Raw genomic sequence first — 17,511 nt, forward strand, 5'->3', positions numbered from 1 at the left:
GCACTAATTTTATTAACATGTGCTTAATGTAGAGTGTTTATTTTTGTGACCATTTTTATTACAAACATATATAAATTAATATAAAAGAGGCGAAATCAAAACCATTAACGCAACACCCATTTACTTTATTTGTATATATATTGTATATATATATATATATATATATATATATATATATATATATATATATATATATATATATATATAAATAAAACATTTCACTAAACATTTGTTTTACTAATGCAGCAAGTCTCAAACTAAGCACCAAAATCCGCCATGATGCACACATCCGGAAAATAAAACCGTCTGGGTGAAAACATAGCAAAAGTATAAGGAATAGACCCACAATTAACAATTATAAAAAATGATCTTCTTATACATATGTACACATTGAATATAATAAAAAAAAACAAATAAAAAATAACAATAACATTTACTGTGTAGTAAAATAATAGTTAAAAAACATGAATACAATTATTGTGTTTTTTTTTAGTTTTTTTTACATTCAAAACTGTATTTTGATTTAGAAAGGAAACTGTTGGAGCAGTGTGAAGATGGAGAAAAGGGAGGGGCTCAGTCATACAAAGAAAACGTGAGAGAGAGAGAGAGAGAGAGAGAGAGAGAGAGAGAAGAGGGAGAGAGGGAGAGAGAGAGAGAGAGAGAGAGAGAGAGAGAGAGGGAGGGAGGGAGGGAGAGAGCTCTGTGAAGGAAGAATTAATGATGTCATCGGTATACGGTAAGCAAGTGAGAAATATGGACATGTGGGAGGGAAAAAGAAGGGAGGGGGAAGGGAGAACGGAGGACAGAGATAGAGGGGGGAGTGTGGAGAGAGAGAGAGAGAGAGAGAGAGAGAGAGAGAGAGAGAGGAGAGAGAGAGAGAGAGAGAGAGAGAGAGAGTATTTTTTCCATCACTGCAGCATCACGGCAGAAGGTGTGTACCACTCACTGGACCAGAGAAGTACAGAGAGCGAGAGAGAGGGAGAAGGAGAGAGAGAGAGAGAGAGAGAGAGAGAGAGAGAGAGAGAGAGAGAGAGAGAGAGAGAGAGAGAGAGAGAGAGAGAGAGAGAGGACGAGACGTACAGACAGAGAGAAAGGTGTGTCCCTTGTAGTGTGAGAGGAAGAGGAAAAACAGCTCGACCTCATTGTTACCTGTAAAGGTAAGATATTTTGCACGCATCACACAGAGCAGAACAATAGAAGTGTTTGGTGTGTGTGTGTGTGTGTGTGTGTGTGTGTGTGTGTGTGTGTGTGTGTGTGTGTGTGTGTGTGTGTGTGTAGGTAAGGAAATGTGTCAGATGCATGATGGAGTCTCTGAGAGAGATGCTGGTGAAGGCGTGGTGCTCCATACAGACCCTTTATACACACACCATGTAGCTGCTTCATTCTGCCCATCTTTTTTTTCTTACACGGATCATTTTCTCATATCTTATCACAATTGTTCATATAATATATATTTTTCAGAACAAACTTTTATTATTATTCTACCTAAAATTGTCGCCTGGCTAGCCGGCCTCCTCCGACACAGAACGCAGCAGGACATTCATGCTAGTTTGCTGAATCTTTGGTAATAACAGTTTAATCATATTCAATTTTTTTTAATATTTATCTGTTTACAGCTATTCATGTATTAATATATTCATATATATATATATATATATATATATATATATATATATATATATATATATATATATATGTGTGTGTGTGTGTGTGTGTGTGTGTGTGTGTGTGTGTGTGTGTGTGTGTGTGTGTGTGTGTGTGTTTGAATATATATTGTCACTGGAGCTTTTAATCTTTGGGTGTGCTAAAGCCTGTGTGTGTGTGTGTGTGTGTGTGTGTGTGTGTGTGTGTGTGTGTGTGTGTGTGTGTGTGTGTCTGTGTCTGTGTGTCTGTGTGTGTCTGTCTGTGTGTGTGTGTGTGTGTGTGTGTGTGTGTGTGTGTGTGTGTGGGAGATGCTCTGAGGTCAAAGGTCACTGAAGCCCTTGATTCCTCTGATATTCCAGAAGGTCTGGCTACTTAATGTTTATCCTTAAACAAACATTTGTTGGGTTTTTACTCTTAAAACACGCTCGAAAACATGCACACACCCAAAACACATTCACACACAAGTGCACACACGCACATACACACATATAGCAAACAGGCTGGAGTCTGACTCTTCTCACTTTGTTTCTACATAAATGTCACAGATGATACATAGAGCTTGAGTGAATTCCCCTCAGAATTTAGAATAAAGAGCTCATTCTGCTCTGAGAAAAAGGGAGAATGAAAAAGGGGAAAAACAGAGAAAAACAGATGCATGAAAAAAGAAGACACTAAGATGTTTGGTATTAATCTAACCAGAGTTCTCACTACATGGTGCTTGCAGCATGCAGTATGTATTTATAAAAAGCTAAATATATTATTAAAATAAAAAAAAAGAAAAGAATTCGTTCTTGAAATATTATGAATATGAAATAGTCTTTTCTTTGAAGTCTTCAATTTTTAAAACATTTGCACAGAAACACCAGCTGTATAACAAGGAAAACTTGTAAATATTATACATTGATGATCTGTCCAAAGGTTTATGACTTGAATAATCTTCCCATATTAAATAATTGATTTACTGCACTGAGTTATAGGCATATGCTGACAAATCAGTGCAAAAAATTATATATATATATTCTTAACCTTTTCATACTTTATAGTCAGATTATATTTCAATATACTTTAATACTTTATTTTATTTATTTACATACATACAGATTGCATTACTTCTTTATTTTTTTATCTTTATATTGTGTTTCTTTTTCCTGTTTACAAGTTCGACAGTCGATATGTCAAACGTATAAATGATTTTTAATTATATATGTGTGTGTGTGTGTGTGTGTGTGTGTGTGTGTGTGTGTGTGTGTGTGTGTGTGTGTGTGTGTGTGTGTGTGTGTGTGTGCAGTTTTACAAGGAAGGTACATTGATTTTACAAATTTTACAGTGAAACACACTGATAAATTAGTTCACAACAAATAGAATGTATTTCAATATATGGTATAAGAATGTCCTCCTGTGTACTTTGTGTCAGTTGTGCTGATCATTGATAACTTTAATCCACTCTCTCTTCCCATATGTAACTAATGCAAGCTGAGAGCTTTTTAAAACTAAGTAAGAGGAAGAATGAAAGCATCCTGCACAGTCTAACAATAAAGCCCAGACCTCTAAATGCCGGATATCATATACTGATGATAAATAATGAATGACTTGTGGTTTCTAAAAGCAGTGCAGTATTCATAATCACTGCTACTGTACCAACATTTTACCCCATATTTCCCTATTTATTTATTCAATAAAAAAACACAGAACATACTGATCTTACAGCCTTATATAAATGGTGCGATTATGTTGCATTGTTTTAAATACAGATAAGAAAAGAAACAGTGTTATTATACAGGACAGGATAAATGATCCTGCACTGTTTCAATTTTAATATCGATCCATTTTGAGATTATGGGAAAAAAAGGAGAAGGTCCCATCCAGCAGGACACCAGAACGCTGCTAAATAGTGAGCACTCCAGGAGGTTTGCGTATGTCTAAGGCACGTTCATTAGTTCATTACTGCTAATTCAGCTTAATGAGAGGGAATTAGTGCCATTATTGTTGAATACACACACACAAACACACAGACGCACACACACACACACACACACACACACACACACACACACACACACACACACACACTAGAAAAAGTAATCCAATTATACACACCGGATCATGCTTTTGTATATTGAATTAGACCGTTCTGGGTTCTGCTTAGTTAATAAGGTGTTGATTTATTTTCCAGAAAAGCAACTCGGACAGTAGTTTTGACTGCAGGGCAGATCACAGGCATTTATGAACACACTCATCATGCTAATACGTTACTATTTCTAAAGTAGCAACTCATCCACAAGCAGAATATATAACAATAAACAGACTTTGCTGCTATTTAGCAAAGAATTAGCTGTGTAAGCTACGTGTCCATTCACAGGCCATTCAATGAAACCTGACAACTGAGTGACAATTAGAGTGCTAATCAACTCCAATAAACCCAAACAACCCATACAGTAGTTTTCATGGATACACTGGGATGTATTTAAGTTTGGACAAAAATAGGGTTATATTCGGAATATAGATGATGAGGTATATACCAGGATACAAGGGGAAATGTATAAGCCAAATTAAGGTATATATTACAATGAGTTTAAAGCCTTGAAACAACAACAAATTAACGTCCACATGAGACACAGGTACACTGTATTACAAAGTATATTAAAGTGAAGCACAGTAATCAGGTATATTACAATTTTTGAAAGCAGGTTAAAAAGATGTATATATTTAAAAGAGAGATAGTGAAATAAGGTATATTCTGAAGTAGGATATACAAAATTGTGCCATGAAATATATGAAACATGGGTAATGACGTATACACTGAAATATGGCATACAGTACAATATGTTGAAATGAGGTATATTTAGGTATTGAGGTATATGGAGGTAAATAGTATAGAGTATGTGGTAATAATGACATGGTTAATGAAGTAAACACTGAAATAAGACATACAGTATGTAATGAGGTATATGTAGGTGTGTATATGGAGAAATGAGGTACACAGTGTGTCGCATGTAGCAATATATGTAAATAAGACCTGGGTAATGAGGCATACACTGATGTAGGACACACAGTGTGTAGTAATTAGGTATATTTAGGTAAGTTGTAATAAGGCATATGTAGGCAGTGAGGTATATGGTGAAATGAGGTATACAGTAGTATGTGTTAATGGGATATATGTAGGTAATGAGGTATATCATAAAATAGGTATACAGTTTGCTGAGATATGGTATATGTTCTATTGATGTATATGGTGAAAATAGATATAAAATGGTATATAGCGATATGCTGAGATGAGCTATACAGTATTTTGTGATAGATTTATTCACAATTATACACAGTTATACACCGTATTCAGCCTTGCAATCGACCCAGTTGGTTTATTTCATACACTCAGCCAATCAGGTTGCAATGTTTTTTTAAATATTTAAATTTAAATTCAAATTTGTTCAAAGACCTGTTCTAGACCTTATGATGAATTATGTGTATTACTGGGATTATAAAGTCATTATATTAGTATTTGATGCATGGTGTAATAAAAAAACAATTATGTGACTGCATATATTATTTTTTAGACCTGACTGTATCCCCATTACATTACAGTACAGTAGTGATGAGTGTGTGTGCATGATACGGTGTGGGGTGTGCATGTGACAGTAACGTCCAACAATTTCTGATATTCTATGCCTGCTAAAAATTGAGTGATATTTCACTGTTGCAGAGCTGAAAGGGTTTTTTTGTTTTTCTGTGTTTACATTCAATTGTTCCAGGAAATGTTTAACTCTGAACCTTTTGAGAGATCCGACATAAACACTGTGCCATCCAAATGGGATGAATGACCCATGAAACCGCAGATTTGACCCCAGTACTGAGTGGCTTTTTGAAGAAAATTCGTCCGTCTTACTCACTGATGGCCTTTTCAGATAAATAAAAAAAATGCTTTTGTTCACTGAGTAAGAAGAGTTGAACAAAATGTGAATTCAGACGATTAATCATTTTTTTCAGCCGTTTTAATCATTATTGTAACTACTTGAGGCAATAGAAAAAAAAAAAGACATCAGTATAAGCTATAAAGTCTTTGTTGAAATTCACACAGTACTTCATCAGACCTGTGTCTGTACAGGGGCGTTCAAGTTAAATCGGGACTTTTGAGTTTAAAAAAAAAAAGAACAAATTTCAAGGAGTGGAAGTTGCATTTATACATTTTTCCCAGTACACATTTAAATGTCTTACTGCGGCTGAACGTCTCATCACTGTACTGCGCTTGAAGTCTTCTGTAGATATCTGTGGGTTTTGTACCTTTGTTCACAAGAAACAGTGTTTCTTGTGTTCCAGTGTCAACACTGTTGTCTGGACTTGCCACAGGCCACTAACCTTAGCCACTTTGTGTAGTACTGCCACGATAGTCTGCACTTTTATACCTGTAAAATTTTAAGTCCTGGTTTAACGCCCCCTGTATTATGTTGATATCTTGAACCATTTTCTATGTCAATTTTCTACACCAGTTTCTATAACCAGTTTGTTTTGGAAAGTATTCTGGTGGTTGGACAGCTGAATATTAGAAAAAAAAAAGAGTCAAGCTATCCAGATTGGGTCCATCTGCTGTGATGTGCTCCTGCTGTCAAAGCTCATCCAGCTCAAGGTCAGATGTCTGGTGCGAGACGAGATGATTTCCAGCATACCGCGGTTGTATACACTGTTTACCTGTGTTACTATGGACTTCCTGTCAGCTTAGAACCTATCTGGTCATTCTTCTCAAGGTTCATCAGCCTGCAGAGCCTTTGTACACAAGATTGTTTGCTTTTGGCACCATTTTGTGTAAACTTCTAAGACTGTAGCGTGTGAAAATCCCAGGAACTCAGCAGTTACTAAAACTGAAACCAGCCCATTTGGTTCCAACAACCATGGCACAGATCAAAATATTAGCCCACATGATAAAATCATAAATGAGCAGTACTTTGAAGAAAAAATATCAAGCCCACGTCTCACTAGCACCTTTGAAGCAAGTGAAAGTAATTTGGAATTTTTAGATTGGATATGACTGACGTTATTCAATTAACCGCTCTCAATTAATGAACCCTGACTCCGCCCCATACTCGATCCCCACTCCGCAATCTTAACCTTTTCCATGCAAAATAGCAAGATACAGACGGAAAGAGGACAAGTGTGAGACGGAGTTGTAAAGCAAGTGGGGGATGGGGCAGTGGGGGTGGGAATGAGGGAAGCAAAAACCGCTGTGTGCTGCAGGAGTCAGGCGGTTGCTATGGCGACAGGAACGGAGGGAGCGGCATCTTACCAATGAACTCACTCGCACACGCACGTAGACACACACACACACACACACACACACACACACACACACACACACACACACACACACACACACGCGGCATGATATTTACATTCTGTCATTTCCATAGACTCGATTCAATCCTGGTAACATCTGCATACATCACACACGGATTGGCCAGGATCAATCAAAGCATACACACTTCACTGACTTCTTTGTGTATCAGTTAATTAAATCTTGTCCCATTTATTCATGTTTCCGTTTCTTGACAAAATATTCAGACAAAGTGAGATTGTTTTTCAATCCGGGCACCTAATGCACAATTTTCATGTCCTCGTCTAATAGGTTTCACTCCAAAAGTATATGATTTTTCTGAATGATTTGCACACACACACACACACACACACACACACACACACACACACACACACACACACACACACACACACACACACACACACACACACACACAGAACAGTGGTGAATGTTCTTAGAATTGGCTAGCTTAGCAAAATTTCTCCAGGAGCACACCGATGACTGATTCGGGAAGTCGCTAAGGAACGTGGACTTGCAGTTGTCTGCGCTCTGGAGTTTAGTTGTGCTTGAGTGGTGCAGCAAGCTGCACGTCTGTGTACAAGAGTGTAGCAGTATGTAAGAGTGTGTATCATTGTGTAAGAGTGTTTATGTGTATATAACTGTGTGTAGCAGTATGTAAGAATATGTACGAGGGTGAAAGAGTGTGTAGCAGTGTGTAAGTGTGTATCAGTATGTAAGTATGTGTATGAGTAGCAGTGTATGTGTGTGTGTGTGTGTGTGTGTGTGTGTGTGTGTGTGTGTGTGTGTGTGTAGTAAGCGTGTGTATGAGTGTGAAGCAGTGAGTGTGAGTGTGTTTGAGTATATCACTGTGTACCAGTGTGTATCAGTGTGTAGAAGTATGTAAGTGTGTGTTTTTGTGTGTATAGATGTGTGTAAGAATGTATACAAGTGTGTCGCTGTATGGAAGCGTGTGTACGATTGTGTAAGAGCGTGCAAGTGTGTAGCAGTCTGTATGAGTGTGTATACGCATTTACAGTGTGCACTAATGTGTACAAGTGTGCAGCAATATGCATCAGAGTGTGTTCCAGTGTGTAATAGTGTGTAAGTGTTATGGACAAGTGTGTACCAGTGTGTAAGAATGTGTGTTTGTACGAGTGTGTGTGGGAGACAGTAAATTCTATCTCCTTGCTGTATTTGAGAGACTGTGTCTGGTAAAATGACCGAATCTGAGTGAGATTTCACACACACACAGGCACTCACACACACACACACACACACACACACACACACACACACACACACACACAGCTGAAAGGGCTTTTATTCCATGTTTGCATTCTTCACTTGTTCCAGGAAATGTTCACACTCAAGCTTTGGATGGAATTTAAAACCCGAACGAGGCATGAGAGCTCCTTCTACGTTGACTCTGTACTCTGGATGTCAACAAATATTCCCACTTTTCCTATTTGCTCCGATTTGCTTTTTTTGTGTGCACAGGAAAACCTGTGTAGCGCTGAACATTGCCATGGCCTTGATCGTAACTATCATGTTTGCTACCTTAGCTTAGGATTTCATGCACAACGTCACACAACTGGCTTTTCAGTACAGATTATTTCAATCTCGGTTGCAAATTGAATTCGTTCACACACACCATGGCCATTTTATTAGGAACACTTGTCCTTCTAGTGTATGAGCCACTGTTAGTAGTTTAGGGGAGGAGGGAGCTCAGTGGTTAAGGCCTCTGACTCTGGCTTGGAAGGTCACAAGTTTGAATCCCAACACCACCAAGCTGCCTTGAGCAAGGCCTTCAACCCTCAACTGCTCAGTTAAGTAAGTAAGTTGCTCTGGATAAGGGCGTCTGCTAAATGGCATTATTGTATTGTAATGTAATGTAGTTTGTTTGAATTCTCTAGCTCTCTTACCCAAACATATCCTGCTCCTGTTAGTGGTCTCCACAGCGGATTATCCGTCTCCGTATCACTCTGTCCTCTACATCTGCCTCTTTCAAACCACATCAACCACATCAATAAACCTCCTCCTTGTTCTCTTTTTCTCCCTGCCTGCCTTCTCCCTGCCTGGTGGCTCCATCCGCAGCATTTTCTGACTAATTTACCACATGTACCTCCTCCCGGAGAAAACCATTGTATAAAAGCATAATGCAGTCTTAACTAATTAACCCTTTCATGCACTTTATCTACATTAATGATTACTTGATTTAATGATTATTGATATTATAAAACCGAATGCGGTAAACAGATACTTTGAAAACAAATCTACATTGGATTGCATCTTTGGTTCTATCTATCTATCTATCTATCTATCTATCTATCTATCTATCTATCTATCTATCTATCTATCTATCTATCTATCTATCTATCTATCTATCTATTTATCTATCTATCTGTCTGTCTGTCTGTCTGTCTGTCTGTCTGTCTGTCTGTCTGTCTGTCTGTCTGTCTGTCGCTTCCTTTCTCTTTCTTTCTCAAACTATCTCTCTTTTCCTGACTATCTATCTCTCTCTCTCTCCTTCTCTCACTTTCACTGCCTCTCCCTCTCTCTGTTTTTCCTCTCTGACTGTCTATCTCTCTTTCTCTCCGACTATCTTTCTTTCTAATTTCTCACTCAGTTTTTTTTTCTCTCTCTCATTCTCTCTCTCTCTCTCTCTCTCTCTCTCTCTCTTTCTCTCTCTCTCTGATGCCACATGCCTGCTTATGATATACAGATGGATGATAATCATAACAGAGATTCATTACAGATAAGAAATCTTGTGTGTGTGTGTGTGTGTGTGTGTGTGTGTGTGTGTGTGTGTGTGTGTGTGAGAGAGAGAGAGAGAGAGAGAGAGAGAGAGAGAGAGAGAGAGAGAGAGAGAGAGAGAGAGAGAGAGAGAGAGAGAGAGAAAAAGCGTGTTGTGACAGGTCGAGAGCAAATGAACCTGATAATGTTCAGGCTGTCATAGAGAAGCACGTCCTAATGAAGAGATGGATAAAAAGACAGACACAAAGAAGATGAGGCGTCTCATTTCCCTCTGGTTTTTATTCGAAGGGCCCCTTTCAGGGTCACTAGATCACGGCTGGTTATTAAGTCATCACGGAAAGCGTCCGAGGGAATAGGAGACTCATTAAAGATATAAAGTAGGCGGTGCGAGAGGAACAGCAGCGATGTTTAAAGCCTAGCGTCTCCAGCGCCAAAGTTACACAACGTTAATGATGGGATGAATAATTAACACTATATCCTCCGTTTCCGGGGGCTTTTTAGGACTTGTTCTAAATTTTTTAACAGAACAGAGGGTTGAGGTAAAGGATTGTGGTCATGGTTTTTTACTGCCATGAAAAATCTTAGCCTTAGCAAATCGTAGCATTTTAACAATCTCAGCAAAATACCGTGTTTGAAAACAATATAGAAAATCTGTTTGAAAGAAAAGAAATGAAGTACGAAAGCAAAGAAAAATAGACGCTGGTTCTGACTTGTTTCCTACATTTGACCCCAAGCATTAGAGATAAAAATGCTAGTATTTTTCATGGCAATAAAGCAACACATTTTTTGTATTGCCAAAGCAATTGCAGCTGGGCTGCATACAAATATTGCATATACGTGTACAAAGAAAAAAGTAAAAAAGTAAGATGCACATAGTCTAGAATTAAATAAAGTGAAACAGTTAAATACAGTATATAAACACAGAAATAAAATTCAGTGTAAACAAAGATTTACAAAAAAATATATAAATGTACATGCAAGTAATAGAATGAAATAATATAAATAGACTAATATAAAGCGGTATGAGTTTTTAACAGATCAGTGTTTGAGCTTCAAACGTCTGGTAGATGCACTTTATTTTTTCCATAAAACAGTTCTATCTCGATCTGGTCCAGATCACAGTGTGGACACAATCTCTTGTCTATTCACTATGTCTGAAAATATTCAGACATACTGAGATTGTTTTTTAATCCAGGCACCTAATGCACAATTTTCATGTCCTCGTCTAATAGGTTTCACTCCAAAAGTATATGATTTTTCTGAATGATTTGCACACACACACACACACACACACAAGTGTACAAGTGTGCAGCAATATGCATCAGAGTGTGTTCCAGTGTGTAATAGTGTGTAAGTGTTATGGACAAGTGTGTACCAGTGTGTAAGAATGTGTGTTTGTACGAGTGTGTGTGGGAGACAGTAAATTCCATCTCCTTGCTGTATTTGAGAGACTGTGTCTGGTAAAATGACCGAATCTGAGTGAGATTTTACACACACACAGGCACTCACACACACACACACACACACACACACACACACACAAACACACACACACACACACACACACACACAGCTGAAAGGGCTTTTATTTCATGTTTGCATTCTTCACTTGTTCCAGGAAATGTTCACACTCAAGCTTTGGATGGAACTCAAAACCCGAACGAGGCATGAGAGCTCCTTCTACGTTGACTCTGTACTCTGGATGTCAACAAATATTCCCACTTTTCCTATTTGCTCCGATTTGCTTTTTTTGTGTGCACAGGAAAACCTGTGTAGCGCTGAACATTGCCATGGCCTTGATCGTAACTATCATGTTTGCTACCTTAGCTTAGGATTTCATGCACAACGTCACACAACTGGCTTTTCAGTACAGATTATTTCAATCTCGGTTGCAAATTGAATTCGTTCACACACACCATGGCCATTTTATTAGGAACACTTGTCCTTTCAGTGTATGAGCCACTGTTAGTAGTTTAGGGGAGGAGGGAGCTCAGTGGTTAAGGCCTCTGACTCTGGCTTGGAAGGTCACAAGTTTGAATCCCAACACCACCAAGCTGCCTTGAGCAAGGCCTTCAACCCTCAACTGCTCAGTTAAGTAAGTAAGTTGCTCTGGATAAGGGCGTCTGCTAAATTGCATTATTGTAATGTAATGTAGTTTGTTTGAATTCTCTAGCTCTCTTACCCAAACATATCCTGCTCCTGTTAGTGGTCTCCACAGCGGATTATCCGTCTCCGTATCACTCTGTCCTCTACATCTGCCTCTTTCAAACCACATCAACCACATCAATAAACCTCCTCCTTGTTCTCTTTTTCTTCCTGCTTGCCTTCTCCCTGCCTGGTGGCTCCATCCTCAGCATTTTCTGACTAATTTACCACATGTACCTCCTCCCGGAGAAAACCATTGTATAAAAGCATAACGCAGAGTCTTTACTTATTAACCCTTTCATGCACTTTATCTACATTAATGATTACTTGATTTAATGATTATCTATCTATCTATCTATCTATCTATCTATCTATCTATCTATCTATCTATCTATCTATCTATCTATCTATCTATCTATCTATCTATCTATCTATCTATCTATCTATCTATCTGTCTGTCTGTCTGTCTGTCTGCCTGTCTGTCTGTCTGTCTGTCTGTCTGTCTGTCTGTTCCTACCTTTCTCTTTCTTTCTCAAACTATCTCTCTTTTTCTGACTATCTATCTATCTCTCTCTTTCTCCTTCTCTCACTTGCACTGTTTCTCCCTCTCTCTGTTTTTCCTCTCTGACTGTCTATCTCTCATTCTCTCCGACTATCTTTCTCTCTAATTTCTCTCTAAGTTTTTTTCTCTCTCTCTCATTCTCTCTATCTTTCTCTCTCTCTGATGCCACATGCCTGCTTATGATATACAGATGGATGATAATCATAATCACGATCTGATCTGGTCCAGATCACAGTGTGGACACAATCTCTTTCCTGTGGCAGCCATGCTTTATTTTGTGTCTGCTGCATCTGTACCTGCTAAAGTGGCACTCACTTTTTTTATCTGAAACTGTATACAGATAGTCTGCCTACTGTATTCCCTCTTTAGAGCTAAATAACATTCCATGTAACTTTGTTGTTTTGTTTGACTTTGCCAATAAGTGATGTAATTTTGTTTGATTGTTTGTTGTAATTTGGTTGAATGTGATTTTGTTCAGGTTGTGATTCAGAGCATCAGTGTGATGAGCGTCAGTAGACATTAGTTAAACTTTTTCTCTTATTTCGCACTCTTTTTCTGACTACCTCTCTCTTTCTCTTTTCCCTCTCTCTCTTTCTCTCTCTCTCTCTCTCTCTCTCTCTCTCTCTCTCTCTCTCTCTCTCTCTCTCTCTCTCTGTCTCTGTATCTATGTCTGTCACTCTCTTTCTCATTCTCACTAACTATCATTTTTTGGACTCTCTCTTTCTCTGTGTATTTACTTTCTTTCTTTCTTTTTTCTTTCTTTTTTTTCTTCCTTTCTTTCAATTTCTGTCTCGCTTGTGTTTGTCTATTTTTTATTGACTGTCGTCATGTCTCGTCTCTCTTTCTCTCTTCTTCTTCTTTCATTCCCGCTCTGTCTCTCTCTTTCTCTTTGTCACCGTGATGTTACACACATGATATACAGATGTGTCCTTTAAAAAACAAATGAGTAAATATGGAGGTGACCTTCTGCTAACTGTAATGACCAGAAAAGGAAATAGCCACAGCGGCTCGGAAAAAGAAGATTAACATTAATGTTCAGATCGATTTTCTCTAACAGCAGCTTTGACAAAATTCCTGCTTCAAGGAAAATTGTGTTTCCTGGAAGGTTTTCGAGAGAAGAGACTTAAGCTCATTTGGCATGTTAAGAAGGAGTCTCCAGTTTCAGCACTTTATAGCAGACAAAACTGACTGGGTTTTTCTAGATTTCCAGCTGCATTTTTGTTCATTCATTCATTCATTCAAGAAAGAAAGAAAGAAAGAAAGAAAGAAAGAAAGAAAGAAAGAAAGAAAGAAAGAAAGAAAGAAAGAAAGAAAGAAAGAAAGAAAGAAAGAAAGAAAGAAAGAAAGAAAGAAAGAAAGAAAGAAAGAATATTGGTGGCAGGGCTATTTTTTTAGAATGTCATGAAAGCAAGTGTTTCAGGAGTGGGAGGGGCAAACGGTGCATTATTTTGACATTGGAAGACAGTGATTGGTTAAAGGTGTTTTAATGTAATGCTATTGTTGATTACATTATGGTTAAAAAACACCAAGAAAAAGTTAATTAAAACCCAAACCCAAAGTTAATCAAAAGCACTGATTCTATAGAAGATAAATGCATAGAGAAAGTAAAAACCTCAGTCATCACAGTTGGAAAATTTGTTGCTACCAAAATGTCAAATATAGTTTTTACAGTATACAGTATTTTTTTTTACAGTATATGGTATTTCCCATTTTGTAGCTACAACACACTATGTCCAGCCTAGCATTGCGTACATGTGTGTATATTTATAACAATGCAGCAGTGTGTAGAAAATATCAACTAAGCAGCTTGTTTTTTATGTTGGATTCACCAAAATACATCTTTATCAGGTACAAGCGCAGAGCTCAGATGTATTTTTAGGTTTATTTTGAAATATTTTTCATCGCTAGCTGAAGGTTAACTTGATCTCTGAAACAAATGGTGCAACGGATAAAATGTGAGAGTTGAGCAGGGGTTATTATATATTATACAATTCGTTGTGTATTTGCTGTTAAAGTCGGGTCTGGATGCATGTCTGGTCGAGAAGCTGTGTTTGTCCATCAAGAAGAACAAAGAGATGTTTACTGTGAGTGCCCACAGACTCACACACACAGACAAAATCATTGCTTGATTAGTTGCAGATTCAGCACAGGAAATAAACTATTGTGTTGAGGTTCATCCTTCGTCCGTCTCCTGGGAAAAGGGGAGGAATACATTTCCATTCTAGCAGGATTACTGACCTCCACCAAGGTCACAGAGGGAAGCTTTAGGATGCAATTTTGACAGATATCATGTTTCTACACGGGGCCGATAAACACGTTACAATATAATGGACAGTTACGCTTGCAGAGTTTCATATTAATTCATATTGCTATAACTTCACATTTTCATTGATGAGTTTCATTTTATATTGACTCGAGAAAATTTATATTTAATATATATTGCAATATTAGTATTTCAATATCAATATTTGCATTTTCATAAACGGGAAATTTTGGAGCTGGAAGTTGGCGACCCCGGAGCGTCAGCCATTGTTTGGAACCAGTGTGTGATCGTTTCAAACTCCTTGCTATTAGTTATAATGGAGCAGTAGAGTGGTGTGCAATGAGTTCACTGTAAAATCTCTTATAAAAATGGTGATAGTGTGAGTGCTGCACAAAGGGAATTTCGGCGTCATTACCAGTTAGGGTGTCATGATCGTGTCTCGTCTGCTCATGTGATTATAATATGAATGCATAATTCCGAAGAAACGGTTTAACACGGCGATGATGCGTGTTGTGAAACGGAGTGGCGAGGGCTCCTCACGATTGCAGTTCGAACAGCCTCGATACTTTCTGGAGCGTGGGCCGTTCAACACCACCTGGGGCTTTTTTTTTCCAGTCTGAACCAGTTTCTTTGAAATGAGTAGAGGGGACACAATCATGACATCCAAACTGTACAGCACTCACCCTATCACTTTTCTTATAAGAGGTTTAACAGTGAGCACCCATTGCGCAGCACTTCACTGCTCAATTATAAATAATGGCAAGGGGTTCTAAACGCACTGGTTCCAAACAATCGCCAACAGCCCAGTGTCGCCAACTCCCAGCTACAAAATGTTCTCTTTCCCTGCACCATATCTGTTTTTTCCCCAAAAACTGTTACCACCAGGCTGGAGGTACACAATTGTACAGAGCGTATTTGGATGCGGCAGAATGAAATTTTCCCTTCCCACTTGAGCTAGGAGACACAAACCTGTTCCAGCATTATAGGTTAGACTGGAAGATCTCCTGATATAGAGCCCTATTAAAAATCTTTGGGATAAATGTCAACATTGACTGCACCCCAGGCCTCCTCATATCACCTACTTTTAATCTTACACAAATCTCCACATGCACACTCCAAAATCTAGTGGAACATCTTCCCAGAATAGTGGAGGATGTTATAAGAGCAAATAGAGACTGAATGTTGAATAAGCTATTCAGAAAACCAGTCATATGGTCAGGTGTTTACAGACTTTTGTCTGTATGGTGTTTAAAATTCAGAAAAGTTGCAAGTCATTGACTTTTAAACGAGTTTACATTTATGACATTTGGCAACCAAATGCACAGCGCAATCATATAAAGTAATATAACCGATCAAATCAAACTTATAGTCAACTGTGCATTATAAATATTATGCATATCTACAAGCCGCATGTTTATCCTTCACATCCCTGAAGCATTAATACATTAGGTGAGTTTTCTAGTGCCTTCCATTTCACGGATTCAATCGATTCTTTTGCTTTTTGTTCACAAAGCATTCAAGTTAAAAATTGCATTTATATTTATCTTCAATATTGATTTGTGTTAATAATTCATATCCATAATAATCTCTTTAAATAGGTGTTTATGTAACGTGGCTTTGACCTTCGCATTCCCATAAACAGAATGAGTCATGGAAATGCATCTGTTGAGGGGTTTTTTATGTCAAGTATAAACTCGGTTCCGGAATTAATTGGAGCATGACCTTGGTTCAGGTTATGAAGAAATGTTTCTTATTTGTGGATATTAGCTTCGTTTCACGACAGAAATATACAGATGCGAATAGAGGTAAATGCGTTCTAAAGCAAATCGTATATACAATTTTACATAAGAAAAACACAATCATTTTAATACAAATCAGAAAATGTAGGCATGCATATCAATAACTCCATTGAGGGAAGGGGTAGCTGAGTGGTTGAGATGTTAAACTTCTGATGAGAGGGTTATGAGTTTAAATCCCACCACCACTACTATGCTGCTATTGCTGGGTCCTTGAGGAGGGCCATTAACCCCCAATTGCTCAGTGTATGAATTAGATAATTGTTGCTCTAGATAAGGGTCGATATAGACAAAAGTAATGGGATACCTGGTTAAAGGTGCACACTTGCATATGACGTCTTTTAAGATGCTGTAGCAGTATATTTTCCCTTCACTAGGAGACCCACACTTATTTAAGCATTACAGTGCCCCTGTGCACAAATCCAGCTCCACGAAGATAAGCTTTACATGGTTTGGAGTGGAATAGTTTCTACTATAGAGCTCCAACCCTATGGAACACCTCTGGGATAAATGTAAATGCTAACTGCACCCCAGACCTGCTCATTCTTGTGGCTAAAAGAATCGCAAAGAAATCTCTACAAAATCTAGTGGAACATCTTTCCAGAAGAATGGAGCTTATTACAAGAGCAAATGGGAGATCAATGTGGAATGAGATGTTCAAAAAAGAAGCACATACCAATCTTATGGTCACTTCTGGTAGGAAGTGTAGGATGGGTTTTAAAAATCAGGACTAATATGATTAACAGTGCTCACTCTAGCTGCACATATAATCTATTTAAATTGGATTCGAAGTATGTTGTAGTTCCAGTATTACTGGTGCCCCTGCTATCCTTGTGTAATGTTTAATGAGATTGGAGGACACAAACCGAGGAATCAACAAGGTTCAAGTGAGGTTACTGACATTGTCCATGTCAATGTTTTGATTTTCTTGACATTCAACTCAAGTTGTTTGGATTTGGAAGCATGTTTGGGATCACTACACTGCTGAACGTTTAGTTTAAGTATACTTAAAGTAACTTTAAGTATAATGGGAGGTTTATCT

At 38.1% G+C, this 17,511-nt stretch overlaps 1 protein-coding gene across 4 annotated transcripts in view; it reads left to right on the plus strand.

Annotated features, from left to right (window-relative positions):
* Positions 1-883: 883 nt before the first annotated feature.
* l1camb (L1 cell adhesion molecule, paralog b) overlaps positions 884-17,511 on the plus strand; it is a 49,195-nt gene continuing 32,567 nt past the window's right edge. For 3 of the 4 annotated variants that reach the window (XM_083520826.1, XM_083520823.1, XM_083520824.1), the window contains exon 1: positions 884-1,157. The gene's annotated coding sequence lies outside the window, so the exon portion shown is untranslated. Of the gene's footprint in view, positions 1,158-1,344; positions 1,565-17,511 lie in introns of those variants that run through there. The other variant, XM_083520825.1, reaches the window with a different exon arrangement.

The sequence above is a fragment of the Silurus aristotelis genome, assembly GCF_946808225.1.
Source record: "Silurus aristotelis genome assembly, chromosome: 19".
In the NCBI taxonomy this organism is placed as follows: domain Eukaryota; kingdom Metazoa; phylum Chordata; class Actinopteri; order Siluriformes; family Siluridae; genus Silurus; species Silurus aristotelis.